At 47.4% G+C, this 25,711-nt stretch overlaps 1 long non-coding RNA gene across 3 annotated transcripts in view; it reads left to right on the top strand.

Moving 5' to 3' along the window:
• The first annotated feature begins 1,715 nt into the window (after positions 1-1,715).
• The window catches only part of LOC124802931, a 40,280-nt gene continuing 16,284 nt past the window's right edge, over positions 1,716-25,711 (top strand). For all 3 annotated transcript variants that reach the window (XR_007017167.1, XR_007017165.1, XR_007017166.1), the window contains exon 1: positions 1,716-1,878. This is a non-coding gene — a long non-coding RNA (uncharacterized LOC124802931). The remainder of the gene's footprint in view (positions 1,879-25,711) is intronic.

Genomic DNA, 25,711 nt, shown 5'->3' with positions numbered 1-25,711 from the left:
GACCGCCCGCACCTCCAGGGTGGGATGGGCCTTCAGCTCCGCCAGCACCTCCTCCTCCGTGATCGACGGGCTAAGCCGAGTGATCACGGCGGTGAGGGTCGGCGGGCGACGCGGGGGTTGGGGTTGGCGGGTAGGAGATGGGGAGGGAGCAGGGGTGAGGGAGGCGTGAGGACCAAAACGGGTGATGGGGAGGCGGGAGAGGATGTCAGTATGGAGGGTTGGGCTGGGGGAGGAGATAAGAACAGAATCCCGTCTGGGAGTAAGGAGAGAGATGGGGGCGCCAGGGAAATGTTGGCGGAGGAGGAGGGAGAGATTCCGGGCCTCGAGGAAGGAAGGATCGGGACGGGACAGGAGATATTTGTAGAGACCGGGTGGGGAGGAGGAGGAGGAGGAGGGAGCGGGGCCTGGTGGGGAGACGTCCATGGCATTTTGGGGTGGGGATGGCGGGCGGGGTGGAGCCTTTTTAGGAGCAGAGGAAGTGGAGGCGCCACTAGGACGTTTGACAGCGGCAGATGGGCGGGTGGTGACAGGAGGGACGGGAACGATGGGGAGGTGGTGGGAAGGGACAGGTCCCGGCACGGACGCAGCAGTCAGCGCCGGAGATAGTGACTGTGACGGTGCAGGCGAATGTGGCAGTGATGGTGATGGTGACGATGACGGTGGTGGCGGTGGCGGCGGTGATGGCGATGGCGATGGCGATGGCGACGGGGAGAGCTGGGCGTGGGCAGTGGCCCGACGGGCCACCACCCTAGCCGGAGCTGCAGTGACAGGCTGGGGGAGTGGGGGGAAAGGATCAGAACGAGAGGAAGATGCGGGAGAGGGGGCAACAAAGAGCGAGGGCGAAGGGATAGAGAGGAGGGGAGGGATGGAAGGAGGGGGGTGGGACTGGGCACACCAAGTGATAGTGGTGGAGGCGCCGGAAGGGGACGTATACACGATGGCGGTGGTGGTAGTAGTGACGGTGGTGGTGGGGGCGGACATGATGACAAGAAGAAGAAAGAAAAAACACAGCACTAAAGGGATAGGACACACACTGGGAGACGACGGACGGCGACGGCGACGGCGACGGCGACGGCGACGGCGAGAGGCAGGGACGCTGCTGCCGCGGACGGGGCCGGGGCGGCGGCGGCGGCGGCGGCGGCGGCGGCGGCGGCGGCGGCGGCTGCTGCTGGCTGGACTGCTGCTGGCTGGACTGCTGCTGCCACCGGAGGGCTGGCTGGCGGGCGGGCTGGCTGGCTGGCTGGCTGGCTGGCTGCGGGACCACTGCTGCAGGCCGGGACCGGGAGCTGCTGCTGCTGCTGCTGCTGCTGCTGGCACCTGGAACCCCTAGCACTTCGATTAGCGCGAAAATGGCACTATCGAAGGGCGGTAACCTTGCGGTGTACCGCCGGAGATGTAGTGACAACCCAGAAGCCTCAATATTTAACACAGTTTGTAGAAACAGAAGTCAGAAGTGGATTACCACGATAGACCTGTTTTTCATATGGAGTTAACTGTTCCATTCAAAATTCACGTGTTATACCGGTACTGAGGGAAAGTGTTATCGTAATATGGAAATGTGAATAGTCATTAGTCGGAAGAAAGAAAGAGCATGCAAAAAAATAGAGTGCTTTTGATATATGTAAAGCATGGTCCTAATACAAGTACTTTTTCTGGTCGATTTCCGGCAGATGGAGTTGGTTAGACGAAATACGTGTCACAGTTGGCAACGCTGCCCCAAATTGACAAACATGATTTCTGATCTTGTCAAATCAGTGTCAAACAGAGTAGCCGAAGAAGTACTATAGAGGTTTCGTTTGGGTAGATGCTAGATGATATGCGCGGTACGGATAACTACAGAATGCAGCTGTATACATTATTAGTGCTTGATGATTTAAGGTAAGGCTTCCCATGCGCCTCGTACTTTTATGTGGCGAAGAAATAATGTCACAGTTGCACATGTCAGACGTGGTCGACTGCGTTCTTAACACATGAGCCTAAACATTGGCCGATTGAACAGTGGAAAAACGCTGTATGGAGTGACGAATCACGGTACACAATGTGGCAATCCGATTGCAGGGAGTGGGTATGGCGAATGCCCGGTGTACGTCATCTGGCAGTGTGCGTAGTGCCAACAGTAAAATTCGGAGGCTGTGGTGTTATAGTGAGGTCGTGTTTCTCATGGAAGGGGCTTGCATCCCTTGTTGTTTTGCATGGCACTATCACAGCACAGACCTACATTGATGTTTTAAGCACTTTCTTGCTTCCGACTGTCAAAGAGCAATTCGTCTATGGCGATTGCATCTTTAAACACGATCGATCACCTGTTCATAATGCAAGGCCTGTGGGGGAGTGATTACACGACAATAACATCGCTGTAATGGACTGGCCTGTACAGAGTCCTGACCTGAATCCTGTATAACACCTTTGGGATGTTTTAGAAGACAGACTTCGTGCCCTGCCTCACTGACATAGATACCTCTCCTCAATCAAACACTCCGTGAAGAATGGGCTGCCGTTCCCCAAGAAATCTTCCAGCGCCTGATTGAACGTATGCCTGCGAGAGTGGAAGCTGTCGTCAAGGCTAAGGGTGGGCCAGCGCCGTATTGAATTCCAGCATTATCGATGGAGGGCCACTAACTTGTAAGTCATTTTCAACCAGGTGTCCAGATACTTTTGATCACATAGTGTAGGTTGTTTGTGTGGGCCAGGAACTGAACAGTTACGCTGTTCGTGTCACGTTGACGGAGCATGGTGGTAGCATATCAATAAAATAAAAGACCAAGAAATGGGAAATTGAAACCTACAAAAGTATCAAAAGTTTTAAGTTCGAAAGACTGCAGTTTATTCTGCAGAAGGGTAATCCAGTGCACATGCCCACAAGTATCTGCAAATATGCAAGAACCCCCACAGAATTAATTTCTTTTAAACTAGGAAAACCTCTACACAAAAGATCAAAACTTACCAATCTTTCAGGTTCTGAATCTGATGTAACTGCATTTTCCATGCGTACTGGACTATCACGCGACCATGCTGTTGATACAGATGATGCCCCAATTTACTAGCCAATACTGTTAAATATTTGTATTTCTTTATTGACCATGCAAATAGTAATTTAGTACATAGTTCGCATACAGTATGGGACAGATCAGGTTTTATATGGTAAATACATAGGCCTTATTAAGCTTTTGAAAAATAATTGAGTATATATTGCATATATCAGAAACATATTTTTAAAAACAAATAACATGATTGAAGGAATAGTATGGTTAAGAACATTTGATTATTTACACTGCTTTTTATGGTGTTCCAAAAACTGAGAAACAGACCAGAAGCAGTGGTCGAGCATTTACTTCACTTTAAACTTACGTGCATATGGTATCCTGTTTCAGAAGAGATGGCATGTGTTTGTACAACATACCAGTATCATACGCTACTATAGAAATATTTGTACGTGTGAATTCTTGACATGTAGGTTATGCTTCTGCATAATATGAGTGAAAAGTCACAGCTGTTCTTGAAGATATTTTCTTCTGCTAATGTGCTTACTTTTGTGGAGATAAGTACTTCATAGATTCATAAACAAGGAAGGAACATAAGATGTTGGGACACTTAACTGTTGGTCTGGATTCAGCATCATTTATTATTCTGACAATTGTTTTCTGTAGTTAATTTTTTTCTGCTAATTATAAAGTTCTTACTAAAGATAATTCCATGCAGCAGTAGGCTAATGACTGGATAGTGCCATGGTACCCAGTGACTGCTGGTACATTGTTTTTTTGTGAAAGGATTTTTATGGGTCAACCGAAGTGACCAATTCCACCTGTCGGCTTTGACCCGTGATGTAAGGTGGTTGTGGTGTGTGTCGTCACGGCGGCGCGTGTTTGTAGGTGTCGTGTTGATGCAGTCGGCGGTGCTATCTGGTGGTGTTTGTGGGTTGTGTGTTGTATTGGGTTCATTTGAGTGGTAGATGAGGGGTTTTGTTGTGGTGCCGACTGTGTCTAGTGGAATATTTTGCGTTGAGTTGATGGTGTAGTTTTTTTTATGCCTAAGTTACTGTAGTGTCGTTTTCGGTTTGCCGTGTGTGAATTTTTTATATTACTGCTGTTATGTCTTTGTTAGGTATGGATATGACCCAGAAGATTAATTGTTTTTGGTTATGGGGACTAATGGGCGACATTCCCTTGTCGCTTATAGAGTTCCTACAACTTTTCGGTCTTTGGGCAGAATTTGTGCGGCGTTTGTTGTGCGGAGAACCTATGATGCTTACCAAAGTTCTGGTGTCGTGGACCAGGGACAGCTGTATGTGAAGATGTCGGAGGGATAACGTATGGCGCTCCATATGTTGAGGTTCCTGGTTCAAGAAATCTAAGTTGGACATGCGTGAGATTGTGCTGATGAGTTATCATTTTTTGCTATCAATCCTCTCACAGTTTCTGTGACATGAGGTTGGTGTGAGTGAGCTAACGGTGCTTGGCTGGTATTCTTTTTGTCATGCGGTTTGTTCTGAATACATTAAATACAGGGGTAAGTTGGGTGGGCCTGGGGTGGTTATAGAGATTGACAAGTCGCAGTTTGGGAGGAGAAAGTATGGGAGGGGTAAGCCTGTGGTTGTTTTATGGGTGTGGGGAGCTGTGGTATTGGGGGCTGGGTCTTCAGAATGTGTTTTTAGAGTAGTTGAGCATTGTACAACAAGGGAGTTAGTGGGTTTGGTTCAGGAATATGTAGAAGAGGGTAGTACTGTAGTTTCAGATGGGTTTTCTTCTTATAGCGGGTTGGGTCGGGAGGGGTACCAGCATTTAGTAGTTAACCACAATGTCGAGTTTAAGAATTTTGAGAGTGGAGCCTGTACTAATACTATAGAGGGGTTTTGCGAGGCTGTTAAATCTGTTATTGGGAGGGGGAAGAGGCGCTCTTCTAGCCTTCAGGCTCATGTAGATGAGTACTGTTGGCAGAAGAGCGTCCCTGAGGGCTGTTGTATTTTTAGAGATTTTTTTAAGGCCTGTCAGTAAGATGTATAGGTTGAAGGTTGTGGGTTACTTAGGTTTGGGAGGGAGGGAGGTGGGGGTGTTGGTAAGGTTTGGGGAGGTAGGTGGGTGTGGGGTGGTCGTGGTTTTTTGATTATGCTGTGGAGGATTTGTTTTGCTGTAGTTTTTTTAGTTGTAGTGTGTGATTCTGATTTCTTTTGTTTTGTTTTTCGTTATTATTTGTTTAAAGGGCTTTGATTTGTGTGTGTGTGGGGGGGGGGGGAGGGGTGTCTGGCCTAGAGGGCAGTGCCAGAGCTTTTTTGTGGCAAGTTGTTTACTTTTGTTTATTTTATGTTTGTTTAGATCGTTGGTTGGTTATGTGTGTGTGTGTGTGGAGGGGGGGGGGGGGTGTTTGTATTTGTGATATGGTATTGAGAGTTTCTGTCGGTCTTTATAAGTGAAGGGAAGTATTCAGTTTCAATGTGTGGCTGTAGCTGTGGGTGGTTTGGTATCTGTATTTTCTGCTGACCTATATAGGTCAATGGAAGTGTTAGATTCCAATTTTGTCTTGTGTTTTTTGAGGTAGTGATTATTGTGGGGTTTTTTGTCGGTAGTTTCTGTTGACCCGTATAGGGCAAGGGAAGTGTTAGATTCCAGTGGATATTGTTTTCAGTTGATTTTGGGAGGGTTGTGATAGTTTTATTTTATCGTTTGGTTTAGTGCTTGTGTTTTTTAATTTGTCCCCACCCAAAAACCCCTAATTTCCCCTGCTTGTCCCATTAGTTTCGTTATGTTTTTGGAGAAATATGTGTTTGATGGTTTTTCGATCTATTTTTCTGTTTGTTGTCATGTTTATGTAATGACGTCATAGTCGTGATATGGGAGTTGTTGTGAATGGTCGTTTCTGCCAATCATTGCTCAAAGCAGATGGGTGGAATCGGATGTTTCCGTTAACCCATTTTTGTAGCATGTGTTAGTGTATTTAATTTTTAATTTATGTTATCCAGCTGTTTCTCCCATTTCAGATTTATTTATTTATTAATTATATGTTCACTAAAAAATTTATAGATGTTGCAGGATTGAGTTTCTTTGCAGTGTAGGAACTGAGTCACTGGTTCTTCAGATATTTATTACTAGCCACGTAGTTCTGAACCACTGTGTTAAGTATTGTATTAAATCCACAACTTTTTTAAGTGTCTTCATGGTGTGACTTAATTGAGGTATTTATGTCATCTGCGAGAAGTACTGTGGCCCCATTAGTTCAATTTTCTGCTAGATTGTTAACTTAAGAGATTGAAAAGAATGAACACAAGAACTGTCCTTTAATGTTCTCATCTGATTTTTTTGCACTTTGTTGTATAAATTAGAAATTTTGTATGTTTTTGTATCTTAGTGTTCAATTTGAGGGATTTGTTGTTGATCATGGAGGTAAGACTGGACCAGTTGTTTGGTAGGCCTGGCATTCCATAGTTACTTAGTTTCTGCAACAGAATATCATGATCAGTTACATCAGAAGCTTCACCAAGGTCAAGGAGTATGCCGGAAACGTGCTGTTTTTGTATAGGAAGGCAAAAACAGCTGACAGGGTTGATCTGCAAGTTTGAAATCCACATTGTGAATCACTTATCATCCCTTTATTTAGGAAGGCTGTTAATCACCTAACAAACAGTTTCTCAAGAATTTTGCTGAAGCGCTAAAAAACTCCTATAGTTTGCAGCTTCACATGTCTTCTGTTCTTGTACAGTGGTGTTACTTTTGCAATTTCCAGATTTTTAGGCAATATGCCACTCGTGCCTGACGAATTGTGAATATGTTCTACAATGAATACACTTGCTTTGATGATAATATCCGGTATTTCTTCAGCACCCAAGATATTTTTATTGGGTAGTTGTTTATAACTTTAGATAATTCCTCAGGTGTAATAGGAGGCACGAAATGTATTCTTGTACAGATTTTTGAATCTGGTTGTAGTTTATTCTGTTGGTTTGTGTATTGTTATGTTTGGTAAGTAGGTGTTGTGCTATATTTGAAAAGTATCTTTAAAATTTACCAGCCACTACAGTGGGGCCAGTTATTGTACTGTTTTTTCCATGAAGTTCCTTGTTGTAGTCTAACAAACCACTTGTTTTTTAAAATTATTTTCAAAAGTACTGGTTATGAGTTGGATTAGTTACAGCTGGTTTTAAGCCAAGGACTTCAGCAAATCCTTGACTTCACCTTTAAATTTATTGGATTTGGGGAAATTAGTGTTAGTCTTAACGCATGATTATATTTATCTGGATGATGTTGAAATTTTTCGTCAACTCTATGGTATGATAATAAAAAACTTTATTAAAATTTGGTGGTCTATATATACAAATCACAATATTTTGATTTGACAACTGTCTCATTCTGTGTGAGAGTTTTCAAATTTCATTATATTAGAGGATTATATATTATCAACACATATGCAGCTAACAGAGTGCTTGAGAATTTACAAAATTTGGCAACTAATTTGAACTGTTCTAACATGTCTTTATTCAACCAGTGCTCAGTAAAGCATGAAACAGAAATCACTCACATTGTTTAGCAAGATTTTTATTTAATTCAGTTTGTTGGAGGGAGACTGAACATTGTAGTGGATCAATTTGAAGAAAGAAGCAATAGAGAATGTATTGCTTCTTCCCTGACCTCTTACTTTTTGTATATGTAGCATTGTTAGCTGTTACAAATTCTCCTTGCCAGCCGGTACTCTGGATCCTGTCTTTCTTGTGCTTTGATGCTTCTAATAGTAATCCACCTGTTAAGTCTTTCTTTCATCTTAGGCACTCATACTTCACCCCCGAGGGAGCACGCCACTCTGTGGCAGGTTCGTGCTTGGCCACCATGGGCCCCGGCCTTTGCAGAATCTTTTCCCTTCTGTGTTGTATGTCTATCCTCTTGCTACTCTTTTCCCCCTCCCTTGGGGAAAATGTCTGGTGTGTTATTGGAATGATCCACATTGTGTGTTGCTGACATAAGAACAGTCTCACCACTGTAATTTGTTCCCTTTTCCTTTCTTTGTTTCCCTTCTTGTCTCCTTCCTCCGTTTCAGAGTTAGAGATTACTCTTTTTCATCTTCCTCCCTGTGCACTCCTGATGGCCAGCCCATACCTCTGACTCATAACAGGTGCCTGGGTAATTCCTAGCCCCGGGTTGACAGGCACAGGCCAGGCCCAGGGAGGGGTGATTGCCTGAGCTGCTACCTTACCATATTGCTGATTGGTCCCTCTGTCAGGTGTTTCAAAGACACTGCCAGCTGTACCACTGTTCCCCATGGTTTCATGTAATGAAGACAGTCAGTGCTTCACAACGATAAATCCGTTTACTATTCAGAAAGGTGTTGATGGTATTGCTGGCCCTGTGAAATCATGCTCTCATTTATGGAATGGCACTTGCTTTCGGAGACAACTTCTGATTCTCAAACCCAACAACTGCTTGCTGCCTTGCTTCTCCACGGCTATCCTGTTTGTGCCAAGGACAATAGAACTCTGAATTCTTCCCATGGTGTTACCTACACTAGGCTGCTCGATAGTCTGACACAGGCTGAAATCCAGTCTTACCTCTCTGATCAGAGTATCATTGCCGTCCATCGGGTGATGAAAAAAGGTAGATTCCTCCTTAGTGCCCATCTGCACTCTTTTTCTCACCTTTATAGAATCGTGCTTCCATCCAAGGTCAAAGCAGGCTGCGAAATTATCACAGTCCAACTGTACATTCCGAACCGAATGCGCTGCTACCAGTGTCATTGTTTCAACCACACTAGAATGTATTGTCGACACGTAGCCAAATGTGTAACATGTGGTAGTGATGCGCATGAGGGTGATTATGCACCACATCCTCCCCACTGTATCAACAGCAATGGTGGCCACACCACCTTCTCTGGGGATTGTTCCATGTATCTTAATGAACAGGCTGTCCAGAGGATCTGGGTAAAGGAAAAAGTGCCTTACCCAGTCGGCTGCAAGCTATTGTCAAGTCGCAAACCCTGTGTTCTCCCGTCTGGCACTTACAGTTCTGTTCTTGCTACCTCTCGCTCCATGGAGGACATGGCCACACAGCCATGTGACCTTACATTCAGCTCTGAGTTTGTGAAATCACCCAGTGTCAAGGTAGCATCACCATCCCTCCATCCAGCTGTACAACAAGCTATCAAACTCTCGCCTCAAGGGGCGAAGCTACCAGATACACAAAGGGGAGGCCAGAAAGGACAGAAGGAGTACTCCTGTGAAGACATCCTATGCCCCTCCAACCAACCGACACCTGTGTCTTCCTCTGCTAACCGGAAAGGCTCAAAGAAGTCCAACAAAGGTAAACAATCTTCTCCTTCGCAGACTTGAAGACTGTGCTCCTTGATGGTGTTGCCATGTTATACCTTAGCCCGTCCGGTCTCCGTGTCACCGGTGCACACCACCACCTGTTTTTCTGCATTGGACTCCACAGACCAACAGCACAAGCAAGCCGATGCTTCTGTGGTCCTCATGGAGCAGGATCCTTCTGCTTCTGTGCCCTGTAGCTGAGTGTCTTCGCAGACTGTCACTCAACAGCCACTGAGGTGACCCCTTCACTTCTTCCTCCTCATGATTCTCATCCAATGAAACGTTCGTGGCCTTTGGCCCCACAAAGGGGATTTATGGCTGCTTTTAACATTGCAGTGTCCCTTTGTACTCTGCCCTCGGGAAACAAAATTGCTTCCTCATGACTGCTTTGGGTTCTCACGTTTCTTCCCAGTTCGTTTTGACCTTCCCCCTGAAGGTGGCATTCCATCTCATGGAGGCATCATGCTGCTCATACAGGATGACATTCATAGTCAACCCATCCCCTGACTATGCATCTTCAAGCTGTTGCAGTTTGCCTTTTCCTTGCTCACCTGACGTTTTCCTTTTGTACCATTTACATCCCTACATCATTCAATGTCACCAGGGCAGACTTCCTTCAGCTTATTGGGCACCTACTTCACCCATTTCTGCTACTTGGTGACTTTAATGTGCACCATCTCATTTGGGGCTCTCCCAAAACCTGTCAGAGAGGTGCCCTCTTGGCTGATCTTCTTAATCAGCTCAACCTCTTCTGCCTTAGCACTGGAGCACCCACATTCCTTTCCGACTTCCACGCACCTATTCCCATTTGGACCTATTCTTCTGCACTGCCCGGCTTGCCCATCGTCTTGGGTAATCTATTCTTTCTGACACCTACTTGAGCGACCATTTCCCGTGTGCTATCCATCTGCCGACTCCTACCCCACATGCGTGCACACCAAAATCGCTGCTTACTAAGGCTGACTGGTGGCTTTACTCCTTCCTGGCGAACTTTGAAGAACAAGATAACCTCAGTTGAGATAACCAGATGGTATGTCTCACAAACATCATCCTTACCACTGCAGAACATTCCATGCCTCGCACTTCCTCTTTACCACACTGTGTCCCAGTCCCTTGGTGGACTGAGGCGTGTCATGACGCAATTTGCCCGCGGAGATGTGCTCTCCGTGTTTTTAACAGTCATCCTATGATGGAAAACTGCATTCATTATAAACAGATGCATGCAAAACGTCATTGCGTTCTTCAGGATAGAAAAAATGATGGCTGGATTTAATTCACTACTTACTTTAACAGTTCCACCCCTTCCTCAGTTGTGTGGGCCAACCACCAATGGGTCTCTGGGACCAAGATCCATTCACAAATTTCCAGCCTGACAGTAGCGGACAATGTCATCGTGGACCCTCTTGCTATTTCCAACACCTCGGGCCGCCATTTTAAGGAAATTTCGAGCCCTTCCCCCTATCACACTGCCTTCCTCCATCGGAGACAAGCAGAGGAGGCTCGGGAGATACCCTTCTCTTCTCAGAATTATGAGTGCTACAATGCTGCTTTTACTATGAGGGAGCTAGATGGTGCTCTCAGTTCCTCCCGATCCTCTGCCCCAAGGCCAGACGCTGACCATTCAGAATATAAATTTTCTGGGCGTTGGTGTGAAGCCACCATCATACCCATAGCTAAGCCCAGTAAGGACAAACACCTTTCTTCTAGCTACTGCCCCATTTCTCTCACCAGCTGTGTTTGCAAGGTGATGGAACGTGTGATTAACGTCAGCTGGTATGGTGGCTCGAGTCTCGCAATTTACTAATGACTGCACAGGGTGGATTTTGAGTGCGGCGGCATTCTGCAGTTGACCATATTGTTGCTTTATCCACCCATGTCATGAATGGTTTTCTGTGGAAATCCCAGACTGTGGCCATGTTTTTGGATTTGGAGAAAGCCTAAGACACCTGCTGGAGAACTGGTACCATCCATACTCTTTACACGTGGGGCTTCCATGACTGCCTGCCCTGTTTCCTTCAGGAATTTGAAAAAGACAGAGTTTTCAAGATGCATATGGGTTCTGCCTTGTCGGACACCTTTATCCAGGAAACCAGTGTGCCTCAGGGTTCTGTCCTGAGTGCCATCGTCTTTGCTATCACCATTAACCCTGTAATCACGTGTTCCCGCTGGGCATCTCCGGCTCCCTTTTTGTCAATGATTTTGCCATCTATTGTAGTTCTCCGTGGGCCTGTCTCACTGAGCGGCGTCTTCAGCGATTTCTTGATTGTCTTTACCCCAGCAGCATCAACAATGGCTTTCGTTTTCCCATTGACAAAACTCTCTCTTTGAATTTCTGGTGGCGCAATTGGTTACTCCCACTGCCTTTACATTTTGGGTCTGTTACTCTTCCATGCATTGGAACTATGAAATTTCTGGGGGTCATGCTCAAAAGGAAACTCTCTCGGTCCTACAATGCGTCTTACCTGGCAGCCCACTGTATGCGGTCCCTCAATGTCCCACGTGTCCTCAATGGTACTTCCTGCGGCGCAGGTAGAACCGTCCTCCTCTGCTTGTACCAGTCCTTTGTCCGTTCAAAACTCAACTATGGGTACTTTGCTTATGCATCTGCATGTCAGTCACTCTTATGGCATTTCAACACTATCCGTCACCATGGCATCTGTTTGGCCCTCGGCACCTTTTACACTAGCCTGGTTGAGAGTCTGTTTGCTGAAGCTGCTGAACTACCACTGTCCTACCACCATGACTTTCTCCTCAGCCAGTATTCATGTCATTTGTCTGCCATGCATGGCCACCCATCCTATGCCTCCATCTTTGATGATTCCTTTGATCACCAGTATGGGGCATGTCCCTCTTCCTTTACCTCCTGGAGTCCTCTTTTGGCACCTGCTCCAGCGGCTTAACTTCACACTACCTGCAACTTCCCTCGGTGGTGTGAACCCTTCACCACCTTGGCTCCATGAAGCAGCCCGTGCTAACATTGGCCTTCATTTGCTTCCTAAGGACACGACTCCAGCCTCGCTCTATCACCTTCAGATCGGCATTCCTTCTAATGAGGGAGTCGTGCTGCTCATTTGGTATTATGATCATGTTCAACCCATCTCCCTGACTACGTATCATCAAGTTGTTGCAGTTCGCCTTTTCCTTCCTCACATGACCTTTTCCCTTTGTACTGTTAATATCCGTCCATCATTTGATGTCAACAGGACAGACTTCCTCCAGCTTATTGGGCAACTAGCTCACCTCTTTCTGCTACTCGTTGACTTTAATGCTCACAGTCCCCTTTGGTGCTCTGTAAGAACCTGTCGGAGAGGTGCCCTCTTGGCTGACCTTCTTAATCAACTTAATCTCTTCTGCCTTAACACAGGTGCACCCACATTCCTCTCAGACTCCAGGCACACCTATTCCCATTTGGACCTATCCTTCTGTACTGTCCAGCTTGCCCGTCATCTCAAGTGGTCTGTTCTCTCTGACACATACTCTAGCGACCACTTCCCATGTGCTATTCATTTGCTCTTACTCCACCAGTGTGCACATCCAAATGGCAGCTAACTAAGGCCAACTGGAAGCTTTACACCTCCCTGGTGACTTTCGAAGAACAACATTTCCTCAGTTGTGATGACCAGGTGGAATATCTTAAAACCGTTACCGTTACCACAGCAGAACATTCCATTCCTTGCACTTCCTCTTTTCTTTACCACGCCATGTCCCGGTCTCGTGGTGGACTGAGGTATGCCGCGACACTATTTGCACATGGAGACGTGCTCTCCACATTTATAACCGCCATCCTACAATGGCAAACTGCATTCATTATAAACAGGTGCATGCACAGTGTCATCGCATTCTTCGGGGTAGCAAGAAGGCTAGCTGGAATTCATTCACTAGTTATTTGAACAGATCCACTCATTCTTCCCTGATGTGGGACAACCTCAGACGGCTCTCTGGGACCAAGATCTATTCCCCAATTTCCGGCAACGTAGCAGCAGAAGATGTCATCATGGACCCTATTGCTATCTCCAACACCTTTGGTCACCATTTTACAGAGTTTTGAGCTCCTCCCCCTGCATTCCTCCATCTTAAATGAGTGGAGGCGGCTCAGGTGATACCCTTCTCTTCTCAGAATCATGAGTGCTTCATTGCCGCCTTTACTATGAGGGAGCTAGATCATGCTCTCACCTCATCCCGATTCTCCACCCTAGGGCCAAATGCTGTTCACATTCAATGCTGCAGCACCTTTCTGATATGTGATTCCTTAATCGAACCACACCTACACACCATATCTTAAATACCATAAAGGAGGAAGCGGAATGGAATCATGGTTGGTAGTCACACTTCATAATTAAGACAATTTATTGACATTACACCTTTAAAAAGGAATTTGAAAACTACAAATTGTGGACGAGCCACTAGATAAAGCTTTGCAAATACAGTTAGAAACCCAACATACTCAATTCTCAAACAGTCCCTTACTATGAAAACAGAATTACTGACAAAAGTCAGAAATTCAGTCTCCCATATAGGATTTCCCTGAAAATACATATAATAAAACAATTACAATGACACTTAAATTTGGAAGGTAATATGTGAAAAACTCCTGGAAGTGGCCAGGTTCTTAAACACTGCCAGACCTAGACCTCGGATGACATTTCACTCCCCGCCAAGGTGCTGGCACAATCAAAAGTTTCTGCGCGAATCACAAACACATTCCAATAACTCTGAAACATAAACACTCGGCAGAACCTTCAACTCACTTGCACGTGGACAACTGTATTAATAGAGTGCAGGCATAAAATCATTTGATTGCAAGAGACACAAAGCTCTAGTAAAAGTTCTGAAAAAACTTTCAAGTAATGGCCACCATTTAGCTAGGCCAACTGAACTCTTCCACATTGTCTTAAGGTTGCACTCCGAAAGTCTCACCATAATAATAAGTTTAAATGGCTCTGAGTGTGTCGGTGAACAAACACAATTACGACGGCTTACTTCATATCAGGTACACAATACGAGGGAGTGGGTTCCACAGCTTCACCACTTCCCTTCAAATTTTGTTCCCAGTGAAGTCACAGAACTTCTATATCCAAGCTGCCCGTGTCTGCAAAATGCCCAACCAATTTCACACCACAACATGTAATAGTCGTCATGCTCGTTTGGCAGCTGTTGACACTCATCTCCCTGCGAATGTCACAAGATCTCCAGGGTTACCTGTTGAAGGGTAACAACCAAGTTGCTTCACCCGCCAACCCGGAAGATAACACACACGAAAAGCAAAGATAACACAGCTCAACCACAATCAGTCTCAACGACACATGAACAAAATAACACTGGCGCTTGCTCGTCATGGCTCAACCTTGCCCTCCTAAGTGAGAGGACATGGCCCAGGGCTGGGACAGACCATCACTACTCATCCCATCTTAACCCGGCTGAGATGTACCCTAAACAGCTTGCCCGATGTGATCTCCCTTACCTCGAAGTTAACTGGGCTCAAGATTTTACAGATACGACAAGGGCCCCTATGTCACAGTTTCAATTTTACCTACGTATCTTGGCTAGACGGAGCCGCCAAGTTACAGACAAAAACCAGGTCTCCAATCTTTCTTGAAAATGGCCTCGACACTTGTTATATCAAAGCTACTGTCACCTGTGTGCTGCTCGGATATTTTGTCTGGCTCTTTGCCAATTCCCATGGAGGCTCTGAGGAGTGATGGACATTGGTAAGAGGTCGTTTATACTCCACGAGTTTGACAATGGAGAATTAATGGTATAGGCAAACATCAACGCAGTGGGTGTCATCCAGGTTGCCTCATGTTTGGCCATATTAAACACCCGATTGAGCCAGGGCAAGATGATATCCCATCTACCAGGTGACCGGGCATGGTAGAATGGTTAGGGCTCTTTTGAAATTCCGATTAACTCTTTCTGCAAATGACGCTGTAGGATAATAAGCCATGGTGGTAATTTGTTTAATACCCTGATTGAAACAGAAGCCTTTAACACACGAGACAGAAAGGCGGGTGCATTGTTGCTTACCAATGATTTCGGCGGTCCGAACCAGAATATAACCTTCGACAATTGCTGGGTGGTGATTTCTACAGTGACACCCCCCCCCCCCCCTCCAAGTAGGAAGCAGCCATGTAAACCAGTAGAAAGCATCCACGACAACCAAGATGTAATGGTTGCCTTTCTTTGTCCAGGGCAATGATCCAATATAGTAGATAATAACTTTATCAAGGGGATACTGCTGCCACTGTGAGTGTAGAAGCCCACGAGAGACCCCGGAATCTGGCTTTGCATTTTTGCCGAGATCACACTGCCCAACAAATTGCCTAATGTCGTGATAAAGAGAGCCACACAAAATGTTCATGGATCCTGGCAAAGGTCTTATACAGGCCCAAATGGCTGCCAAGAACAGATTCATGATAATACCGGAAGACCATCAGTACTAACTCAGTAGGCAAACACAGCCTCCATTCTCAATCATCACTACCCTGCTTACTCAGTACTCCCAGTTGGAGGCAATAACACGGCACTGAAACCTCAGCCATGACCCTTTCTCGAATCGGACAACAACACAGGTTCTGCACCTGCTTCTCTCTAAGCCCACCAAACGGGTTAGGAAGGTTGTACAAAATTGCCCCATCACTTGTGTCCTGTTAGCCTTGATTCTGACCTTCCTGGGAGTCAGATATAAACATAAGACTCAGAGCATCGGCAGTTGATTTATCTGAGCCTTTAATACGTCTGACTTGAAAACAAAAGGCAGATATAAGGACTGCCCAATGTGCAATTGGGCCAGTCTTTCTTGGCCTAGCCAAGACCCAACTTAATGCTTGGTTGTTCATCTCTAATACAAATTCTTCATGCTCCAAATAGAAACAAAACTTTTCCAAGGCAAAAACAACGGGCAGAGCCTCTAATTCATATACAGAATAGTTGGATTCAGGAGCTGTCAGTCGCCGTGAGGCCTAAGCTAGAGGTCACCTCTCCCCTTCATGTTCTTGAAGTAAAACTGCCGCTACCCCAGTGTGACAGGCATCGGTATGTACCACAAATTTACTATTAGTCTGGCATAGCCAACAACGGGGGATCAGTAATTGCAGTCTAAATATGTACGAAGGCTCGCTGCTGATTTTCTCCCTGTATGAAATCGCTATTCTTCTTCCGAAGATCATTATGGGGGGCTGCAAGATGGGCGAAATCAGCAATGAATTTACAGAAGAAATTCTCCATGCCAATGAAGCGAGCGACATCTTTCTTATTTTGGGGAGGGGGAAAATCCCATAAGGCCTTGGTTCCATCGTGGTCGATGCTTACACCTTTTGCAGATACCACATGGGCTGAGAAAGAAATCTGTTGTTTGCACAAGGTGATCTTAAATGATTTCACGGTGAGGCCAGCCGAACGCAACCTTAGGAAAACGTGCTCCGGGTGAACAAGGTGTTCCTCAAAGGTGTGACTGTAGATAACTAAGTCATCTAAATAGTTGTGGACACAGATGAACTTGAAGTCCCCTAAGACCACATCCAACAAACGGGACAACACAGCCGCACCAGTGGCCAACCAAAAAGGGACATGGTTGAACTCAAATTCCAATCTGTGCAAAACGCTGTCACAGGCTTAGATGACTCGGCTAGGTGGATCTGCTAATATGCCTGATTGAGATATAAGATGGTGAACGCATTAGCACCAGCAAACCACGTAAAGCAATTGTTCAAATCGGGCAAGGGAAACGACCCCAACACCACTTTTTCATTAAGCCTCTGGTAATCAATGAAAATCTCTACCCTGGTCTTCAGGCACTGGAAATGCAGTCAAAGCATAGGACGAAGTTGATGATTTAATCACCACCTCTTGTAGCATCTTATTGATTTTTAACTCTCAAAATCTTCATCTTTGGTGGAGAGAGACATAAGGGGCCTGATGGACAGTCACACTATTAGTTAATTGGATGTCATACTTAAGAATCTCTTGTCTCCCACAACTTATCCGATAAGACCTGAGGATAGCGCTCAAAGACCTGGTTGAGAGCCTGCACTTGATGCACCATAAGACAACCCATGTCAGCCTGCACATTGTAAACTTAGCTCACATTCCCTGCACAAGACCGCTGGCACGAACACAGAGACAGTGGTGAGGTGCAAACTTAAAACAAGACACTCCAAGCATAATTGAATACCAAACCAGCATGCTGGATGAAATCACACCCGAGCAACAAAGGAACCCTCAAATTCTTAGCTACGAAAAATCTAAAAGGCCATGAGAATTTATCGACGTGCAACCACCCCCACACTTCCTCTACTAGAGGTAACTCTCGGCCATTGGTGACCCGACATCTGTGAACTGGTGACTGTGGAGACAAAAACCTGCACAAATGTCTATATTCTATGTACCAGTCATAATCAGCTAAGGATACGGTACTAACCGAATCCAGCAATGCACACACTGGTTCCTGTCCTACCCTAGCACAGATAAAAGGGAGTGCTGGAACACGCGTCGTCTGAATGGCTTTACAATTCATTTGCCAGTTGGTACTCTCACCCCTTTTTCCCATCCTCTCATCAGCTATTTGAGCGAGGGCTCCTAAGTACCGGACAACCCCCTACTAAATGATCAACCACATGGCAACAGTGGCAACGGCAGCAACACCGAGCTACTGAATTAGAACTGGTATTAATAGAGTTACTATATGTTGGTGCCTGAGATATTACTTTCCCTTGTGCAGCGGAATGCTGTTCATCCACCCAAGAAATAGCATGAATAGAATCAACTAAATGTAGAAACTGTTCCATAGAGCAAGGGCGCTGTACAAGGTTCAACCTGGCGCGATCCTGTACCTGCATGCCTTCCAACATATGTTCGATACAGTCAAGGTCGGACACACGCTTATCCAACGCCACTACGGCTGCGCGAACCCTCTCAAAGTATTGCACTTAGGTTTCGTTACACGCTTGACCTTCCAATAATGTTCCTGCTCTAATTTGACGTGCACGCTTGCCAAGAGCCTTCTATTAATAATACACTGACAGAGCTGAACTAAGGTACCCTGTTGTTCCAATTCCTCGGTGATCATGCTACTAAGCACACCCTTGGCCATCAGATATAATAATGCTAATATGACAGACTGTGGAACATGCAACGCATCAGCGTGAATCCGGAGACGGACTAACAACCACAGGAAGGATTGAATTTGGCTAAAATTTTCGATATACAAGACAGTTAAATCTTTCAAGACATTCATAATTGGATTAGATAACTTGGAAAATAAACTCAAATATTCTTCATTACCCTTAATGCGTGTGACCTCACTCATATTTTCAGGCTTAGAATTAGTACTTAAACCTCCCCCTCTTAAAGCAAGCGCTACGGCGCATGACTGCAAACCTCTGGCAACACCAAACAACTTAGTACGGAGAGCACCCATTGCATCATTGACATTGATTGACGCAATATCTGATAAACAATTACAGTAATGGGCTAAATGCACTGCATGTGACAAATTTGTTTATGCGTCAGCTGAGAGGACGTCAGAAATTCAATTGTCCGACCTACATCACTTAAAACTGTTTCGATATTCGACAAGAAGTCACCTATCTTCCTAACGATGTCTGTCGGTAGGGCAATGGGAGTGTCAACCGCTGCACGAAGCCTGGCCACCAAATCACACATTTCCATCTAGGAGCAGCTGGCACACACGGAGTTCATACATCAACTGCCCTTTCCATAAAAAAGTTTTGCCGGGAAAGCTCGAAGACTCATGTTCCTTACGGAACAGGCAGACAAGTCTCAAAACACAATAATGACAATTTTACAGCTTACTAAGCAACGACTACCAACCATAGGAGAGGATAGGAAAAGCAAACCCCCCACTCCCTTCTGTTTCTGCTACCAAGTGATATGTGATTCATTAATCGTACCACACTTACACACCATATCTTAAATACCATAAAAGAGAAGCGGGATGGAATCTTGGTTGGAAGTCAAACTTCATAATTATGACAATTAATTGACATTATGCCTTTAAAAAGAAATTTGAGAATTACAAATTGCGGATGAGCTACTAGTTAGATACCCAATGTACTGAGTACTCAAACAGTCCCTTATTAAGAAAACAGAATTACTGACAAACTTCAGAAATTCAAACTGCCATATAGGATTTCCCTGAAAATACATGTAATAAAACAATTACATGTAACAGGTGATTCAATGACACTTAAACACTAGTGCCAAGCTAAGATCCAATTACATAACATGATAGGACCACTTAAATAGGAAAAACTACAGCAGAAACATTGATCTTTAAAAAATAAACATTCACATGCTCAGATGTTTTAATAAAACAAATATTACTAGAAAAGGTTGCACAAGGAACTCGGAAGATGCTGTGCAGTTTAAGGTTTGGCCAGCTGCCAGTCCCTAACATTTAAGGAAACTTGTTCATATACGAACAGGTTACATACAATATGTATTTATATAAATACCAGCTTAAACCGCCTTGCTGGAAGGAAGATAAGTACTAAACTTTGGAAGGCAATATGTGAACAACTCCCGGTAGTGGCCAGGTTCTTAAACACTGCCAGGCCTAGATCTCAGATGACATTTCACTCCCCGCCAAGGCGCTGGCACAATCAAAAGCTTCTCCCCTAATCACAGACATTCCAATAACTCTGAAACATAGGAACACTCGACAGAACCTTAGACTCACTTACACATGGACAACTGTATTAATAGAGTGCAGGCTTCAAAAACGGCAACATAAAATCATTTGATTGCAAGAGACACAAAGCACTAGTAAAACTCCTGAGAAACTTTCAAGTAACGGCCACCATTTAGCTAGGCCAACTGAACTCTTCCACATCGTCTTTAGGTTGCACTATGAAAGTCTCACCATAATAGTAAGTTTAAATGGCTCTGAGAGTGTTAGTGAACAAACACAATTATGACAACTTACTTCATATCAGGTACACAATACGAGGGAGTGGGTTCCACAGCTTCACCAGTTCCCTTCAAATTTTGTTCCCAGCGAAGTTGCAGACCTTGTATCTCCAAGCTGCCCGTGTCGGCAAAATGCCCAACCAATTTCACACCACAACATGTAACGGTCATCATGCTCGTTCGGCAGACTTTGACACTCATCTCCCTGCGAATGTCACAAGATCTCCAGGGATACCTGTCGAAGGCTAACAACCAACTCGCTTCACCCGCCAACTGGAAGATGACACACGTGAAAAGCAAAGGTAACTTAGCTCAACCACAATTGGTCACAACGATACATGAACAAAATAACACTGGCGCCAGCTCGCCATGGCTCTCTTTCTCTTGCGGGCAAGCACTTTCTGCTTAATATGAACAACTACATCTGGGCAGAAGGCAGGTTCCCCCTGCGGGTTCGGGGGTAAGAATAGGCCCGCGGTATTCCTGCCTGTCGTAAGAGGCGACTAAAAGGAGTCTCAAATGTTTTGGCCTTAATGTGATGGTCCCCCTTGGGGTTTGACCTCCATTTTTCAAAATTCTACAGAAGTACGAGCCTTTTGGGGAAGGACACCTTACATAGTGTACCACTGGTCCTAAGTGCACTAAGACCTTGGCACTCAGCATTGCATCGGCGTTGTCACCATACCCATTATTCCTCAAATTGGGCCTAAACGCCTGATGGGTTGTCCAAGTTACGCCCATAGTGCATCTCCATCTGCACCAGCGATCATGATGGACTTTCCATGGCACCAGAAATCCAGCACGGTAGCCAGCCCGTTGTGGTGGGGTCGTCATGTACCCTCTAGGTTGTAGCCCCCTGACAACACAGGGATCGTACTGCCGATACCTGAGCTGCACCCTCCCCACGTTGGCCAAGGAGTAGATGCCCGTCTCCTTGGGGCATCAGGACTCCCGGCAATGGTCATCCTGCCAGGTGGCCCTTGCTGCGGCTGGGTGGCGCCCGTGGGGAGAGCCCCTGGTCGGAGTGGGTGGTATCGGGGCGGACGTTTCGCACATGAAACGTCAACACGTATCAGGTCGCTCTGCGGCCGAGTCTTCCAAAAGAAAAGGTACCGTTTCTAGTTCTGGTTCTCCTGCCCTTTCCCCCTTGGCCACTCCATGGGAGGAGGGACAGGCCCGCCGGCTTGGGGCGAAGTACTTCCCCCGCTATTTGGTCTGTTCTCGAACAGATGGGGGGACGTTCGCCACCTCCAAGCCCATGTTCTTTGTTCAACACATTGAGGACGTCTTCGGGGAAATCGAGGCTCTCAGCAAGATGCGATCAGGGTCCGTTCTTATCAAGACCACCTCTGCCACACAATCGGCGGCACTCCAGGCGTGCGACCGCCTAGGGGACATCCCAGTCTCCATTGTCCCACATCTGGCACTAAATAGGACGCAGGGGGTTATTTTTCATCGTGACCTCCTGCTACAATCTGATGAGGAGCTCAGGGCCAACCTGGAGCGCCGCGGCGTGCATTTCGTCCGGCGAGTCCAGCGCGGCCCCAAAGACCGTCGCATCGACACCAGGGCCTTTATCCTCGCCTTCGAGGGGGACGTTCTCCCGGAGAAGGTAAAGGTGATGTGCTACCGGTGCGACGTGCGACCTTACGTCTCACCTCCTATGCGCTGCTTTCGGTGTTTGCACTTTGGGCACATGTCGTCCCGGTGTGAGGCTGAGCCCCTTTGTGGCGACTGTGGACGTCCTCTTCGTGAGGAACATACTTGCACCCCACCACCTCGGTGCCCTAATTGTCCTGGCGTCCACTCGCCTAGGTCCCCAGACTGCCCCGCCTATCAAAAGGAGAAAAAGATACAAGAAATCAAAACTTTGGATCGGCTCTCTTATTCTGAGGCCAGGAAGAAGTATGACCGCCTTCATCCCGTGTCACTGGCCACTTCGTTTGCCTCAGTTGTGTCCACTCCTTCCGCTGTATCCTCACCTCTATCCTGTCCCCCCTCCGCCTCCTCTGCCCGTCAGGGGGCTCTGCCTCCGCCTCCCAAATCCTCCTCCCCCGCGGCCCCCACCCCCCCTGCCCCAGGGGCCACCCTTCCTCCTCCTCCTCCCCCCACGCCACCTGAGAAGCGATCCTCTTCTCAGGCGTCCATCGGGGAAACGTTCCGGACCCCAGCTTCCGAGGTCCGGCGTTCCAAAACGGACCCCGTGCGTGAGGACCTTCTTCGGGTCCAGCCCACCATCCCTGTGCCTCCTCGGCCTTCCAAGAAGGCCTCCAAGAAGAAATCTCTATCCCCCTCTCCACCCCGGCGCGTTTCATCTGACGCTTCATCCGTGAGTCGCTGCTCCCGGCCGTCCTCAGTTTCGCCGGGACGCTCTGCTGCCAGGCGTTCCGCCGGCCTTTTGTCGGCAAATGATGCGGCCCCTCCTACACAATCAGGGACAGCGGCCGCAGCTGGCGACGAGTCGATGGAACCGGATCCGCCTGCCGTCAGTTGTAGCGTTGTTGCCTCGCAACCTGGCCCTCCGCGGCCATCGAGGTGACCAGCTCTTCCCCGTCTCGTTCCCCCAACTTTTTGACTAGCAATGGCGTTGTTTCATTGGAACATAAGAGGTATTCGATCTAATCGGGAGGAATTACAACTGCTCCTCCGCCTGCACTGTCCGCTCGTCCTTGGTCTCCAGGAAACCAAGTTGCGCCCGACTGACCGTATTGCCTTTTCCCACTATACCTCGGAGCGGTATGACCTCGCCCCTGTGGACGGTATCCCAGCTCATGGTGGGGTCATGTTGCTCGTTCGGGACGATGTCTATTACCATCCCATCCCATTGACCACCCCACTCCAAGCAATAGCTATCCGCATTACTCTTTCTGCTTTTACTTTTTCAGTTTGTACCGTCTACACTCCACCGTCATCTGCTGTTAGTCGGGCTGACATGATGCACCTGATCGATCAGCTTCCCCCGCCGTTCTTATTGTTTGGCGACTTCAATGCCCATCAGCCCCTTTGGGGCCCTCCTGCATCCTGTCAAAGAGGCTCACTCTTGGCGGATGTCTTCAACCATCTCAATCTTGTCTGCCTCAATACCGGCGCCCCGACTTTCCTCTCGGACTCTACTCATACCTACTCCCACTTGGACCTCTCGATCTGTTCTACCACTCTTGCCCGTCGGTTCGAGTGGTATGTCCTTTCTGACACCTATTCGAGCGACCACTTCCCCTGTGTCGTTCGTCTCCTGCACCACACCCCATCCCCATGTCCTTCGCGCTGGAACATACTGAAAGCTGACTGGGGACTTTACTCCTCCCTGGCGACCTTTCCGGACCGCGATTTTTCCAGTTGTGACAGTCAGGTCGAATACCTCACGGCTGTTATTATCAATGCTGCCGAACGTTCCATACCTCGTACTACTTCTTCTTCACGTCGCGTTTCCGTCCCCTGGTGGAACGAGGCTTGTAGGGACGCTATCCGTGCTAGACGACGTGCTTTACGCACCTTTCGCCGCCATCCTACGTTGGCGAATTGTATTGAATACAAACGACTCCGAGCGCAATGCCGTAGAGTCATCAAAGACAGCAAAAAAGCTTGCTGGGCCTCTTTCACGAGCTCCTTTACCAGTTTTACTCCCTCTTCCGTTGTTTGGGGTAGCCTGCGCCGGCTGTCGGGCATTAAGGCCCACTCCTCAGTACCTGGCCTGACCTCAGGTAATGAGGTCCTTGTTGATCCTGTGGCTGTCTCCAACGCCTTTGGCCGCTTTTTCGCGGAGGTTTCAAGCTCCGCCCATTACCATCCTGCCTTCCTTCCCAGGAAAGAGGCAGACGAGGCTCGGCGACCTTCCTTCCACTCGCTGAATCTGGAGACTTACAATGCCCCCTTTACTATGCGGGAACTCGAACGTGCGCTTGCACTGTCCCGGTCCTCTGCTCCGGGGCCAGATGCCATTCACGTTCAGATGCTGGCACACCTTTCTCCGGCGGGCAAAAGCTTCCTTCTTCGTACCTACAATCGCGTCTGGACCGAAGGTCAGGTCCCCATGCGTTGGCGTGACGCCGTTGTTGTTCCTATACCCAAACCCGGGAAGGATAGACACCTTCCTTCTAGTTACCGCCCCATTTCTCTTACAAGCTGTGTCTGTAAGGTGATGGAGCGCATGGTTAATGCTCGGTTAGTTTGGATTCTTGAATCTCGACGACTACTTACTAATGTCCAATGCGGCTTTCGTCGCCGCCGCTCCGCTGTTGACCACCTTGTGACCTTGTCGACATTCATCATGAACAACTTTTTGCGAAGGCGCCAAACGGTAGCCGTGTTCTTCGACTTGGAGAAGGCTTATGATACCTGTTGGAGAGGAGGTATCCTCCGCACTATGCACAAGTGGGGCCTACGCGGTCGTCTGCCCCTTTTTATTGATTCCTTTTTAACGGATCGAAAGTTTAGGGTACGTGTGGGTTCCGTATTGTCCGACGTCTTCCTCCAGGAGAACGGAGTGCCTCAGGGCTCCGTCTTGAGCGTAGCCCTTTTTGCCATCGTGATCAATCCAATTATGGATTGCATTCCACCTAATGTCTCAGGCTCTCTCTTTGTCGATGACTTCGCGATCTACTGCAGTGCCCAGAGAACATGCCTCCTGGAGCGCTGCCTCCAGCGTTGTCTAGACAGCCTCTACTCATGGAGCGTGGCAAATGGCTTCCGGTTCTCTGAAGAGAAGACGGTTTGTATCAACTTTTGGCGATATAAAGCGTTCCTTCCGCCATCCTTACATCTCGGTCCCGTTGTTCTCCCATTCGTGGACACAACTAAGTTTCTAGGGCTCACGTTGGACCGGAAACTGTGTTGGTCTCCACATGTCTCTTATTTGGCGGCCCGTTTTACACGTTCCCTTAATGTCCTCAGAGTTCTTAGCGGTTCATCTTGGGGAGCGGATCGCACTGTCCTGCTTCGCTTGTATCGGTCTATTGTCCGATCGAAGCTGGATTATGGGAGCTTCGTCTACTCGTCCGCTCGGCCATCCCTCTTACGCCGGCTCAACTCCATCCACCATCGGGGGATACGTCTTGCGACCGGAGCCTTCTACACTAGTCCTGTCGAGAGTCTTTACGCTGAAGCTGCCGAGTTACCGTTGACCTACCGGCGCGACGTACTGCTGTGTCGGTATGCCTGCCGGCTGTTGTCTATGCCCGAACACCCCTCTTACAAGTCCTTCTTCGCCGATTCTCTCGACCGTCAGTACGGGTTATATGTGTCTGCCCTGCTGCCCCCCGGAGTCCGCTTCCGTTGCCTGCTTCGACAATTGGATTTTGCCCTCCCTACCACCTTCAGAGAGGGTGAGAGCCCGACACCACCTTGGCTCCAGGCTCCGGTTCGTATTTATCTCGACCTCAGCTCACTCCCGAAGGAGGGTACTCCGGCTGCAGTGTATTGCTCACGGTTTGTCGAACTTCGTGCTCGACTTGCTGGTCACACCTTTATTTACACCGATGGCTCCAAAACTGACGATGGTGTCGG

This window comes from Schistocerca piceifrons, chromosome 6 (genome assembly GCF_021461385.2).
Source record: "Schistocerca piceifrons isolate TAMUIC-IGC-003096 chromosome 6, iqSchPice1.1, whole genome shotgun sequence".
Taxonomy (NCBI): domain Eukaryota; kingdom Metazoa; phylum Arthropoda; class Insecta; order Orthoptera; family Acrididae; genus Schistocerca; species Schistocerca piceifrons.
Note: the sequence above shows the minus strand (reverse complement) of the source record. Positions and strands in the feature narration are given on the sequence as shown.